General features: G+C 46.5%; 1 protein-coding gene across 1 annotated transcript in view; it reads left to right on the top strand.

Annotated features, from left to right (window-relative positions):
* The window catches only part of KAT2B (lysine acetyltransferase 2B), a 125,235-nt gene that overhangs the window by 7,061 nt on the left and 103,271 nt on the right, over nucleotides 1-14,903 (top strand). The window lies entirely within an intron of this gene.

The raw sequence follows: 14,903 nt of genomic DNA, 5'->3' as shown, positions 1-14,903 counted from the left end.
AATGGGCGCTTCTCCTGTGTGCCCTGGCCGGGAATTGAACCTGGGTCCCCCGCACCCCAGGCCAACGCTCTACCGCTGAGCCAACCGGCCAGGGCCGTGGGTTTGTTTTTTTAAGGTGATAGTTTGTAATAATTGATTGCCGGTATGCAAATACAGATAATTAAAACTTTTTTCGGAAAAGAAAAAAACAACAACTATCTTTTCTGAGACTCTTTAGGTAAGAGGTATTGCTACAGTGAAGCACACAACATGAAGAGGGGGGGTATATAAAATGTTTTTAGTTTTTTTTTTTAATCAGCCTTTAGCCACGTAAGTTGAGAGTCGAGAGCGTCCAGTTATTTCATGTGTGGTGGATTCGCTAAAAGGCAGTATGGTGGAGCCAACACACACAGGAAAAATGTTTCCTTTGGCAGGCACAATGCAAAAAGTCTGAGAGAAAGAGGACCAAATTTAATTCTGTTTGCTCATAAAGTTTCAGGGAAGATGGAAATTCAAGCTTGCCTAGCCTTCAGATTGCAATTTGCAGTTTTATGTAACCGAGAAAGTAGATCACAGGGCAAAACAGTACCGGATCTGCTCAAGACTGTTTTGTTTTGGGAAGCATATGCTTCCAAATAACGTTTTGTGATGGCAGCACTGGTGGGGTTTTTTTTTGTTTGTTTCTTGTTATTGTTTTTCATTACTAAGAAACCCGGTTACCTTGTCCACACGGGCAAGATTTTGTTCTGTGTCTGTCAGGTACACCCACAGGGATAGACCTGCCATAGGAAGTCTGCAGGGTAGAATTCTGAGTTTCATGTGAGGTACCTTGGAACAATTAGAACATCTGCTTTTCAGATGAAAGACCGGGATATTCAGCACAGTGCCAATAAAACATGAATTTCCAAGGCGCAGTGGCTTCTGATTTAGTTCATTTGTCTCTAAATGCGAGGAGGGTTGCTATTTAGGAACTGTCGTCAATGGTTTCCTATTCTTTTTTTTTTTTTTTTTTTCATTTTTCTGAAGCTGGAAACAGGGAGAGACAGTCAGACAGACTCCCGCATGCGCCCGACCAGGATCCACCTGGCACGCCCACCAGGGGCGATGCTCTGCCCATCCTGGGTGTCGCCATGTTGCGACCAGAGCCACTCTAGTGCCTGGGGCAGAGGCCACAGAGCCATCCCCAGCGCCCGGGCCATCTTTGCTCCAATGGAGCCTTGGCTGCGGGAGGGGAAGAGAGAGACAGAGAGGAAAGCGTGGCGGAGGGGTGGAGAAGCAAATGGGCGCTTCTCCTGTGTGCCCTGGCCGGGAATCGAACCCGGGTCCTCCGCACGCTAGGCCGACACTCTACCGCTGAGCCAACCGGCCAGGGCCTGGTTTCCTATTCTTAATGGTTTCCTAGTCCTAATCAGTTTCAAACCTGAAGGCACCTGTAGCAGAACAGCAGGTGAGGTGACTACCTGTGTACTTGAAAACCTGGAGCATCCGCCTTCTCTGTCTTCACACTGAGTGCCCTTGGGCACCCACTTAGCTGCCTTGTGTATCAGTTTTCTCTTTGGTGAAGTGGGAGTCAATGTGCCACCTCATCGACTTATGGTGAAGATGAAATCATTTAGCAGGTGTGAGAGTTCTTAGAACGTAGGCATTTCGCCGACGTCTGTTTTATTGCAGTTTTTAGAAACTTTCCGTTCTTCTCAGCAGTTCGTGTTTCGCCAAAGCGTAGGCCTCATGTCACTTGATTCTTCTACCTAGGGTTAAGAGAAAAGGTAAGAGAGGTCGTTTTATTAGCAGGGAACTCTGAGACCCAAAGAGGTTAAGCAACTCCCCCCCAAGCTGCAGCGGTTGCTCAGGGAAGAGCTGGCCCACGTGGCTTCTCTTTCCAGTGCTCCATCTTGCATCTTTTCAAACTTTCTTCAGGGGTGAAAGGGGTGCTGTCTCTCCAAACGGTTTACTGAGAGGATTGCATTTGTTTTAGGCATTCTACTGCTCTCACTTGATGTTTATTGTCCCCTTATTGAGAGGTATGTTCAAAGACTTCTCTAGTTCATTGAAACCGTGCAGGCCATAAAGCCAACAAAATAAGCATCCTTTATTACTGGCCCAGGGCAGACAGTTGCATGCCCTTGATTGTTTTAAAGCTGACAATCAAGAATGGTAACCATGTTGGCCCAGGAGAATTTCCTGTAGGAAGGAAGGAAGATGAAAGAGATCCTTACTCAGGTTGTAGAAGGAGCCAGAAGTACCGGAGAGGTAAGGAAATGACTGTCCTCCTGCAAGGTTTAGAAGTCCCCAAACAGCTCTACAGAGGACTGCATACCTCGTATTTTAGCACAATCCAGAGGAAAGCCACTTTTTAACTTTTAATATTATCAGACAGTAAAGTGCTGAAATGATTAAGTACTGTATGTAGCCCAGTGAATTTTTACATGTGCATACATCCGTGCAACTGCCACCCAGAAAAAGCTACAGAACAATGCTAGCACCTCAGAGAGTTCCCTGGTGCGCCTCCTCACTCCAGGTCACCCTCATTCTGATGTCATTACCAGAGGTTAGTTTTGCCTTTTTTAAACTTCCTGCAAATGGACTCACACGGCCTGAACACCCTGAACCTGGCTTCTGTCACTCAGCATGACACCGGTGAGCTGCATCCATGTTGTGGCATCTAGTGGAGGTGTGTAAAGACACATTTTGAAGACTAAAAACACAAGGTAAAAATCGTCAACCATTTTTAGGATGGGAGGCATTGGATGCGGACCACTTTATGAAATCAATTTTAATTAGGTTTCTGAAAGAAAAAACTGGGAATGTGAAATGCAGGTGTGCTGGGAAGAACCCACGAGGGCAGGAGTGTGGGCGTGGAATCAGGGAGCTGTGCCTGGCCAAGCAGCTGTAGGTAAGGGTCAGAGTGGCCAGAGGCGGAATGTTGGGGGGCAGATGTAGGGGGCCCGTGATATCACGTAAGCCTGGTGGAGTGCCCAGACGGCAGAGTTCTTGTCCCCTGGTCTCTGGGGTGGTGATTTCTTATTGGTTAATATCCATGCAAAGTTCTGTTGTCACCCATTCTGGTTCTGTCACCCATTCAACATATAGTTATATGTTGTGTCCTGCAAGCCAGGCAGAACCGTACATGTTGGGACCTGTGGCAGGGCTCCTGGAAGACTGGGCAGAACTTAGTAGTATATCAAGCTCCAGTGGACACGGACACCTCTGTGGTAGTGCAGCAGTTCATCCTAGAAAAGTTGTGTTAAAGTACAAGATAACTGTATTATTTAATGGAATCATATGCACCATCCGCTTATACATTTTTCCATAATTGGTATATTTAAGATGATGGGATTTTCATCTTTTTTACTTTTTTGTGCATGCACACAGGGGTGTTATATTTATTGCCATTTACTTATGCATTTTTTTTTTCTGAAGTGAGAAGCAAGGAGGCAGAGAGATGGACTCCCACATACGCCTCACTGGGATCCACCTGGCATGCCCACCAGGGGGCGATGCTCGGCCCCTCTGGGGTGTTGCTCTGCTGTGATCAGAGCCATTCTAGCGCCTGAGGCGGAAGCCGTGGAGCTGTCCTCAGCACCCGGGCCAACTTTGCTCCAATGGAGACTTGGCTGCGGGAGGAGAAGAGAGAGACAGAGAGGAAGGAGAGGGGGAGGGGTGGAGAAGCAGATGGGCGGTTCTTCTGTGTGCCCTGGCTGGGAATTGAACCCGGGACTTCCACACACCGGGCCGATGCTCTGCCAAACCGGCCAGGCATTTACTTATGCATTTAACATATATTTCCATGGGCTGCTTTAGCAGATTTCTGCTTAGGTAGCTCTTTTTTTTTTTCTGTGACAGAGACAGTCAGAGAGAGGGACAGATAGGGACAGGCAAACAGGAAGGGAGAGAGATAAGAAGCATCAATTTTTTGTTGTGGCCCCTTAGTTGTTCATTGATTGCTTTCTCATATATAAGCTGGTGAGCCTTGCTCAAAGGAGTTGAGCCCCTGCTCAAGCTGGCGACCTCGGGGTCTCGAACCTGGGTTCTCTGCATCCCAGTCTGACGCTCTATCCTCTGTGCCGCCGCCTGGGCAGGCTGCTCAGGTAGCTCTTGTCCAAACTTCTTATGACAACTCATCACCTAGTGATAATTGAAATAGAATTGAGTCCTTCATAATATTGAATTGCTTTCATCTCTGGCATTAAATTGTGCATGTTGGTTCCCCTGCACTACAACTTTTCTTCTCCAGGAATTGGCATGGCTTGTTGTCAAGTCTCATCTCCGTCTGTTCTCAAAGGCCAGCTTCTTAGAGAAGAAGCCTTCTTTTTATTTTTTAATTTTATTTATTTATTTTTTACAGAGACAGAGAGTGAGTCAGAGAGAGGGATAGACAGGGACAGACAGACAGGAATGGAGAGAGATGAGAAGCATCAATCATTAGTTTTTCGTTGCTCGTTGCAACACCTTAGTTGTTCATTGATTGCTTTCTCATATGTGCCTTGACTGCGGGCCTTCAGCAGACTGAGTAACCTCTTGCTGGAGCCAGCGACCTTGGGTCCAAGCTGGTGAGCTTTGCCCAAACCAAATGAGCCCGTGCTCAAGCTGGCGACCTCGGGGTCTCGAACCTGAGTGCTCCACATCCCAGTCCAACGCTCTATCCACTGCGCCACCGCCTGGTCAGGCTAGAGAAGCCTTCTTGAATAGCCTTCTACCTTCACAACCCATCCAGGTCTAAAACAGATGCATCCCATCACTCTATAATCTTACTTTGCTTTGCATTCCTTTACTGCATTTATTAATACTCGGAAATCACTTGTGTATTTTAAGTACTTTCTTGTCTGTTTCATTCATGAGAATAGAAGCTCCGTGCAGCAGCGACTTTGGTTCATTCTGTATCCCAGGTCCATGGACTGTGCCATGTATATAGTAGGTACTCAGTACATAGTTATTAAATAAAATGGGTCATTTTATCTTCACAGTGAATATTCATCTGTGAGATTGGAGGGAATAAAATCCTTTCTTAACCCTTTCAGTAGTGAGGTTGTTTTTTTTTTCCATGCACACTGACTCCAGGGAGTGGTTTTTTTTTTTCCAAAAAATGAAAGTAGTTCCAGTTACTGTTTTATTTACTTAAAATCATGTTTGTTTGATAACCAATTTATGGAAACAAGAAGAACATATATTTGCCTCTTTTTAATGTTGCCTTACACATTTTAAAAATAAACATTTTTGTTATCTCATGTGCGAGGATGTACATGAATGTTCGTACTACTCAAAGGGTGAAAGATGAGAAAACCGAGGCTCAGAGAGGTTGAGCAAGGTGCTCCAAGTCATGCGATCAGCAGCAGGGTATCTCTGAGCTGGGGCTGAAGAACGGCTCCTGACTCACAGCTAAGTGTGGTTCCTGTGAACTCCCGGGGGACCCGATGACATGCGTCCTTGTGTGATGGCCTGGCCTTCTGCTCTAAGATCAAGCAAGGAGAATTCACACCTGCTTTTCATCCTTTTCTGAGCAAATGTTGTGACCTTTTCTGACCACTGTTTCCTCTTCCTCAGATGAGAATTAAATTCTCACAGGGGTATCACGAGTACTGTGAGACCAGCGAACTAAAACCTATCAAGCGAGGAAAAGGCTCTACGATGTATTCTAAAAGTCAACAATATGTTAGTGAACTAGAAAAAAAAAATCAATCACTGATAAAGGCATGTTTTCTAACTATATTTTTGGTTGCCTTGCACCCTGCTTTAACTAAAGGCTTTAATAGGCTTTCTTTACTTTCTTCTCCTGTTTGCGTACAGAGGACCAGACACAGGGCTTATTATGTTGCTAATGAGGAGATGAATGCATTTATTTTGGCATAAAAATATTAATAATATCTCTAATGATCTACTTGGCATGATAATACCATCTAACCTTAAGAGAAAGCTTTGAGTAATCTCTTAAGTGACCTCAGGGGGAAGACGTGTGGGATGCCTCCGTGAATTCCACCCCATCCTAATCAGTGCTCATTCACTGCATGCCCTCCGCCCCGTGCAGCCTTCTGCAAGGCTTCTGTGGTGTGCAGGAGATTCCAGGAGCACGGGGGCGAGACCTGAGTAATGTAGCGCCCGATGGCGGCAGCTCTGAATTTGCATCAGCTCTTCTAACAAGCTGGTGTTGAAACGGGGTGGCAGGATGCCAAGGAAGCTAAGGTCAGCATACTTTGCAATGGCGCAGTGAGTCAGAGCACCCAGGATTTGCACGTACCCACGGGGCTGCCTGATTCACTCCGCCTCCAGGGGAACACGCTCCTGCGTATTGGTTAGGCGCCTGTGCCCAACTCTGTCCTAGGTGTGTGTTGAGTGACAAAAGGAAAGGAAAGCCCCTCATGTTGCTGGGGAGACAGAGAGGGGAAGAAAAATGAAAGGGAATAAGCAAGCAGGAAGTCCATGGAGAGAGAAGCCTTCGTGAGCTGGGGGCAGGTGGAAGTGGAGGACAGAGGCCCAGCCCAGGTTGAGTGAATAGTACAAAACAACAAGGCAAAGCTGAAGACAGACCTCAGAATGGCCGAGGCGTCGACCTGGGCAACAGGTGGCCTGGGGTGAATCCTCATGGGCTGCTGTCTTGCTGTGTGACCCTGGGGGAGACTACTTGGCCTTTTCAAGCCTCAGATTTCATAGCTGTGAAACGGAGATCATGACGTTGTCCATTTTTTCCATTCATTCAACAAATTGTTGTTGGATGTGCCAGGCGTTGTTTCAGATGCTAGGGATACAGTGACAGATGGGTCCTTACTCTTGCAGAGCTTGCTTTCCTGTAGCAGAAGCAGACAGTAAATAAGAAAATAACAGCGTGGTAAGTGCCACACAGAGAATGAAAACAGAGAGGTAAATGGGATGCCTGGGGAGCCCTTCAGATGCAGGCCCTGAAAGTCTCTGGGGCCAGGGAGAAGCCGAGGGGGCGGTTGCCACGTGGGGAGAGCATAGACTGAGGGCCGGAAATGGCTGGGCGTTGTTCAGGAGCCGCTGGGCAACCACTGCGGCTGGCTAGATGGGGACAGGTGGGGTGGGGTGGGCAGGGCAAGTATAGGAGGAGGTTGGAAGAGGCAGATGGGGGCCGGATTACCCAAGTGTAATCTTCACACCATGAAGTGATCTGGTCTTCACTTCTGATCAGTTCTGACAAATACCTATCAAGACACAAATCATTTCCTGCTCCTTGCCATTCAAAATCCCTCTCCCCCTCGAGGCACCCACTGAGCTGATTTGTGTCACCCTGGGTTAGTATGGATATTCTAGAATTTTGTATAAATGATACCCCCATGGTACATACTTTTGAGATTCATCCATGTTGTTGCATGTAACAATAATTTTTTAAACAATTTTATTTATTGATTTTAGAGAGAGGAGAGAGAGAGAGAGAAAGAAAGAGAGAAGGGGGGAGGAGCAGGAAGCATCAACTCCCATAAGTGCCTGGACCAGGCTAGCCCAGGGATTTGAACCAGCGACCTCAGCATTCTAGGTCGCTGTTTTATCCACTGCGCCACCACAGGTCAGGGTCAGTAATTATTTATTTATTTATTTTTACAGAGACAGAGAGAGAGTCAGAGAGAGGGATAGGCAGGAACGGAGAGAGATGAGAAGCATCAATCGTTAGTTTTTCATTGCGCGTTGCAACACCTTAGTTCATTGATTGCTTTCTCATATGTGCCTTGACCATGGGCCTTCAGCAGACCGAGTAACCCTTTGCTGGAGCCAGCGACCTTGGGTTCAAGCTGGTGGGCTTTTTGCTCAAACCAGATGAACCAGATGAGCTCAAGCTGGTGACCTGGGGGTCTCAAACCTGGGTCCTCTGCATCCCAGTCCGACACTCTATCCACCGCGCCACCGCCCGGTCAGGTAGTAATTATTTTTTTAATTGCTGAGGAGTATTCCACCGTATGGGTGTACCACAGTTTATTTATCCACTCACCTGTTATGGACATCTAGGCTGTTTCCCATGGATTCAGATTAAATTTGCATTTTAAAGCATCCCCTTTGGAAACTCTGGGAAGAATAACATATACAGTATAAGAAAAAATGTAGGAAAAAGGACCAGTTGGAGTTATTGCTGTCTGGGTGTAAATGGATAGTGGTGCTTGGCTGCGGGTGGTAGCAGTGGAGGGGGTGAGTGTAGCGGCAGTGGAATTTGATGTCACTGGAGGATGGCATATGAATAAGAACCTATTGTTTAGGTTGTTGGCCTGAGCAACTGAAAGGTAGAAGTTCCACTGACCAAGGTGGGGAGACTTTGGGAGAAGCAGATTTGGGGTGGCTGGGGGGAATCAGGAGTTCTCTTTGGGATGTGTTAAATTAGGTCTCTCTCTTAGTAGTCAAGTGTTACTTTGATGATAAAATGAGATAATTTTATTTTGCAGTTTGGTATAGAATCCAGAACATTCTAAAGGCTCAGGAAATAGTAACTACTACTACAGTTCAAAGCCAGGCTAAATCATAATTATTGAGATTACGAAAGAGACTAGCCAAACTGGAGAAAAATGAAAAACAAAAACAAAAACAGCAACGAATAAACAGGAATAATGAGAAATCAGATCCACTGGGTAAGGAAGAAATAAATCAGTTGATAGAAGGTTTTGAATTTCAGATAGAACCAAATCCACCTAAGAATATGTGTCTTTGTGCTTTAAGAAGGAGAAGATACAGGGTATTTAGAGCGTCAGTGAAGAGTTCTAGGTCTTGGCTCCTTGCCTCTTTTGCCAGCTGGGTGAACTCGGGGAAGCCACACCCCTTCTCTAAGCATTGAATTACTTGTCCTGTGGGGTTGTGGGGAGGGGAAAATATGGTGCAGACTAAAATTGTCCTGGAAAGAAATGCTCAATGTTATTAAATGGCTTTTTAGAGTCGAGTGATGTGTTAGTGGGGGCTAGGAGGAGGGCAGGGAGTGGGAATGTATTGCAAGTAGGGAGGGGGCCGTATCTTTTATCTGGCTATGAAGAGCCTGACCTGGAACCCTGAGAGGAGGGAGAAGGTGTAAGTCTGAGAGAGACGTGGAGAGAAGAATCAGATGGCCGAGGGTGAGAGCATTGAATGCAGATGAAGTGAGCCTCCGCAGCTGGGAGAACAGTGATGCCCATGAAGAGAGCAGGCAGGATAGGTTGAAAAGAGGGCGTGTTGGAGTGGAGGGCAAACCTTCGTGTAAAACTGGGCAGACATGCTGGAGGTAGGCGGTTGGGAATGTGGGCTGGAGGTTCTGTTTTGCAGGTTGGGCTGGTTATGTGTATTTGCGAGTCATCAGCCCAGATACCGTGACTGATACCATGAGATGGTGAGCTGTCCAAGAAGCAAGAGAGACGCGGCTGTTTATTTTGCTCATCCCGCTTGGTTTGGTGTCAAAACAACATGCTAAAGAGGGGAAAATCCTGTCAGTCAGCTGGGTGTCGGGGCCGCCCAGTGCCAGCCAGATAGTTGGCCAGGTCTTTCCAGGCAGTGCCTTGAAGACAGGGCCGACTGCTTTGGCAGGATCACCGAAGATTCTTGAGATTGGGGGAGTGCGTATTCAAAGATTCCAGGACTTGTCTTGCATGTAGAGTTCTAGGACACCAGTTTCTTAGCCCTGGTATCACTTGGGATCTCAGAGGCTCTTTCAGGGGTGGTGCAAGTTTGGGTTTGGTCCTGGAGTGGTGACTCAGATGTAATGAAGGGTCTGATAGCACTGGAGTCATTCTAGCACCTTCTGAGATAATGTCTGAAGTTCCTGGTCATTGATTCAGTCAGACCTGATTATTTAGCACGAAGAGGACAGTTCCGTATTCAGCTCCAGCCAAAGGCACAAGGACTGGGCTGCCTGGATGGTTTTCTGTTGCTTTGATGTTGGGCTATTAGAGAGCGTGGAAAGTAAGCTCTCAAATAGGGTGTTTCTACCTAGTTTGTTTTGCCCTGGCTCATTTCTTCATGACACGACTCTACTTTCTTTCTCTCCCTTCGACCACTCTCTTCAGTTTCAGTTGTTGTTTGTTTCTTGTGGCTTTCCAGATCAAAACGGGGCACTCATAATTCAGGTGTTCAGACTCGCTTCTGCTAGGGAATCACGTCTCAGGCAATCTTGTCTCCCTTCTGGTTCTGTTTTCACTTTCCGGTCCAGGCAGATTTGATTTCCCGAGGTAACACCTCCTCCCCGGACTCCCGCTTTTCTTTCACTCATATCGAAAGTCCCCAGGTTGCTGAAACCCCAGTTTCAGTTGTAGCTTGATGATGTCTGCTGGCCTTCCCTGCACAACTGGCAGGATCGTCACACGGTGGAGAATGAAAGGGTTTATGCCGCAGAAAGGGTTATGTAGCCATTTATATTGAAGCTGTATATCAGGGGTAGTCATCCTTTTTATACCTACCGCCCACTTTTGTATCTCTCTTAGTAGTAAAATTTTCTAACCACCCACCCGTTCCACAGTAATGGTGATTTATAAAGTAGGGGGGTAACTTTATAAAATTTATAAAGCAGAGTTACAGCAAGTTAAAAGCATATAATAATAATTACTTACCAAGTACTTTATGTCGGATTTTTGCTAAGTTTGGCAGAATAAATCTTTATGAAACAACTTACTATAGTTAAATCTATCTTTTTATTTATACTTTGGTTGCTCTGCTACTGCCCACCATGAAAGCTGGGACGCCCCCTAGTGGGCGGTAGGGACCAGGTTGACTACCACTGCTCTATATGGAAAGCTAATGTAGGGAGAGGAGGGCGATGTGGTCACCCACATCTGTCAGATCATTTTTTCCCCCCTTCGGATGTTTGCTACTCAAAGTGTTGTCTCATGTGGGAACTCTTTAGAAATGGAAAGTCTCAGGCCCACCCCGGACCCACTGAATCTGAATCTGCACTTCCACAAGATGTCCTAGGTGATTCCTGAGCAGGTTCAAGGTGCAGAAGCCCGGCTGCACATCGCAGGAGCAGTATTCAGGCTGCTTCCAAAGCAGTTCACTTGCAAAGACAGAATTTATTGGGATCACAGCTGTATGCAGCAGGCTCCAGGTGGTGTCATGCTTTTAAAATAGAAATTAAAAGATTTTTTTCCCCCCAAAGTAATACACACACTCTGTTATGAGGATAATTCAGACAGCTCCCAGTGGTAGCAAATGAAAATGTAAATGCTCTTACCCCATTTCCAGTCTCATTCCTCACCCCCTTTTAATCACTTCCAGAAATGGTTAGTCTCCCCTCCCTCACCCTGAGCTGTAGCTTGCATTTCATACTGCGGTTCTAGGAGGGAAACTGAAGTCACTTCACTGTACAGACATCCACTTTGGGTTTGGTTAAGGTCGAATGGATTTGTGAATGTGCCAGAAAGTTGGATGTCATCAAGTCAAAGGTGTTGAGTGAGGGAACCCAAAAGGGACACCAGCCACAGGGCTTTATTATTAGTAAGTTTTAATTCTTTTGAACTCTCTGCTAATTTTAAAAGCAGGGCAGCCTACTTTATGACTCACTTATTCCTGTTTTTTCTTTTTCTTTTTTTGCTATTTCTTTCCTGCAGAGACAAATGCTGACAGTGGAGGTGTGGCCAACTAGACACTGTAACTTCTTTTGCTTTTTTAGATCAGGAAAGGACAGATGGAGACCCCCCCCCCCCCCCATGTGCTGGTCTTTATTTCTTTCCTTTTTTTTTTTAAATTTCTAAATGTGATTTATGAAGCTCTTTAATGTACGTGAGGAGCACTAACCCTCAATTTTGGGGTGCACTTTGGGGCCACTTTGCAGAAGACTCATATTTGAAGTGATGATTAGTTAGTTGCTTGCAATTTTTGCCTTTTTAATTTTCTTTTTTTTAAGCAAGAGGAGGGGAGAAAGACTCCTGCATGTGCCTTGACTGGGCTCAACCTGGCAACCCCTGTCTGGTGATGATGCTTGAATCAACCAAGCTATCCTTACTGCCTGTGGCCAGTGCTCAGACCAACCAAGCCACTGGTTGTGGAAGGAGAGGAGAGGGGAGGGTAGAGGGAGGAGAAGAGAAACAAATGGTTACTTCTCTTGTGTGCCCTGACAGGGGATCAAGCCCTGAATGTCCACATGCTGGGCCAACACTCTATCCACTGCGGCAATCAGCCAGGGCCTAGTTCTTGCCTTTTTGAAAAACAACTTTATTGAGGTAAAATTTATATGCCATAAAATTCTCTGATTTAACATATACAATTCAGTGGTTTTCAGGAGAAATGAACTGAGTTGTGTATTATCATAATCCAGCTTTAGAAGGTCACCACCAAAATATCTGTGTGTCCATTCGTGGTCAACCTGATTTGTACCCCCAGCCGCAGTCTGCTAATCTACTTTCTGTCTCTGTAAATTTGCCTTTTCTGGACATTCATATGGAATGTGGAGTCATACAACATGTGGTCTTTGGTGACTGGCTTCTTACAGGTAGCATATTTTTGAGGTTCATCCATGTTGTAGAGCACATGTCAGCATTTTATTCTGTTTTATTGCCAAGTACTGTTCTAACATGGGTCAGCCACATTTTGTTTATACATTCGCCAGTTAATGGACATTTGGGTTTCTTCCACTGTTTTGCTAACATGAATGATGTTTCTGTGGATTTGTTTTCATTCGTCTTGGGTTAGATTACTAGGAGTGGGTTTGCTGAGCCATGTGGTAAATTTATGTCTGATATGAAAAAACACTTTTTTTTTTAGTTGTGGTAAAAATACATATCATGTAAAATTGAACTATCAACCATGTAAACTATTTTTTTGGGGGGGGTATTTTTCTGAAGCTAGAAACGGGGAGAGACAGTCAGACAGACGCCTGCATGCGTCCGACCGGGATCCACCCGGCAGGCCCACCAGGGGCGACGCTCTGCCCCAGGGGGTGATGCTCTGCTCCTCCGGGGCGTCGCTCTTTCGGACCAGAGCCACTCCAGCGCCTGGGGCAGAGGCCAAGGAGCCATCCCCAGCACCCGGGCCATCTTTGCTCCAATGGAGCCTCGCTGCAGGAGGGGAAGAGACAGAGAAGAAGGAGAGGGGGAGGGGTGGAGAAGCAGATAGGCGCTTCCCCTGTGTGCCCTGGCCGGGAATCGAACCCGGGACCCCTGCACGCCAGGCCGACGCTCTACCACTGAGCCAACCGGCCAGGGCCCATGTAAACTATTTTTAACTCTACAATTCAGTGGCAGTAATTCACATTGTTGTGTAACCATCACCACCATCTATCTACAGAACTGTTTTCATCTTGCAAAACTGGAACTCAATACCCATTCAACAATAATTCCCCATTTCTTTCCCCCTTGAACTCCTGGCAGCCACCATTCTACCTTTTTTCTCTATGATTTGACTACTCTAGGTGCTTCATGTGTAAGTGAAGTCATACAGTATTTCCCTGTCCTAACGTCTTCAGGCTCATCTGTGTTGTAGCATGTGTCAGAATTTTCTTTCTATTTGAGGCTGAATAATATTCCATTGTGTGCATATGCTCTATTTTTTTTACCCATTCATCTGTCGATGGATACTTGGGTCACTTCTACCTTTTGGCTGTTGTAAATAATGTTTCTGTGAACGTGGGAGTACAAATAACTCTTAAAGTTCTTGTTTTCAGTTCTTCTGGGTGTATACCCAGAAGTGGAATTGCTTGATCATATTCTAAATTTTGGGGGGACCCTCCATACCATTTCTGTAGTGGCCAGATCAATTTTGCGTTCCCACCAATAGTGCACAAGGGTTCCAATTTCTCCATGTGTTCCTCGATACTTGTTTTCTGTGTTTTTGTTAATAGCCACCTTAATTGGTGTGAGGTGGTATCTCATTGTGGTTTTGATCTGCATTTTCTAATGATGAACGATATTGAACATCTTTCATGTGCCTGTTGGTCATTTGTCTATTTTTGGAGAAATGCCTATTCTTTGACAATTTTTTAAATCAAGTTTTATTTCTTTCGTTGTAAAGCTGCAGGAGTTCTTTATATATTGTGGATCTTTTTTTTTTTTTTTTTTTTCATTTTTCTGAAGCTGGAAACAGGGAGAGACAGTCAGACAGACTCCCGCATGCGCCCGACCGGGATCCACCCGGCACGCCCACCAGGGGGCGGTGCTCTGCCCCCCAGGGGGCGATGCTCTGCCCATCCTGGGCGTCGCCATATTGCGACCAGAGCCACTCTAGCGCCTGAGGCAGAGGCTACAGAGCCATGCCCAGCGCCCGGGCCATCTTTGCTCCAATGGAGCCTTGGCTGCGGGAGGGGAAGAGAGAGACAGAGAGGAAAGCGCGGCGGAGGGGTGGAGAAGCAAACGGGCGCTTCTCCTGTGTGCCCTGGTCGGGAATCGAACTCGGGTCCTCCGCACGCTAGGCCGATGCTCTACCGCTGAGCCAACCGGCCAGGGCCTTATATTGTGGATCTTAACCCCTTATCAGATATTTGATTTGTAAATACACCTCCCCCCCCCCTTTTGTGGCTTGCTTTTTTTTTTTTTTGCATTTTTCTGAAGCTGGAAACAGGGAGAGACAGTCAGACAGACTCCCGCATGCACCCGACCAGGATCCACCCGGCACGCCCACCAGGGGCGACGCTCTGCCCATCCTGGGCGTCACCATATTGCGACCAGAGCCACTCTAGCGCCTGAGGCAGAGGCCACAGAGCTATCCCCAGCGCCCGGGCCATCTTTGCTCCAATGGAGCCTTGGCTGCGGGAGAGGAAGAGAGAGACAGAGAGGAAGGCGCAGCGGAGGGGTGGAGAAGCAAATGGGTGCTTCTCCTGTGTGCCCTGGTCGGGAATCAAACCCGGGTCCTCTGCACGCTAGGCCGACGCTCTACCGCTGAGCCAACCGACCAGGGCCACTTTTTAACTGTTGATTTTATTCTTTGTTGCACACAAGTGTTTGTTTTTGTTGTTGCCTCTTGTGAATTTGGTGTCCTAGTCTAAGACTACCAAATCCAATGTCATGAAGCTTTCCCCCCAGGTTTTCTTTGAAGACTTTTAT

Source organism: Saccopteryx bilineata, chromosome 10 (genome assembly GCF_036850765.1).
Source record: "Saccopteryx bilineata isolate mSacBil1 chromosome 10, mSacBil1_pri_phased_curated, whole genome shotgun sequence".
Taxonomy (NCBI): Eukaryota; Metazoa; Chordata; class Mammalia; order Chiroptera; family Emballonuridae; genus Saccopteryx; species Saccopteryx bilineata.
This window is presented reverse-complemented; position numbering and strand designations above follow the sequence as displayed.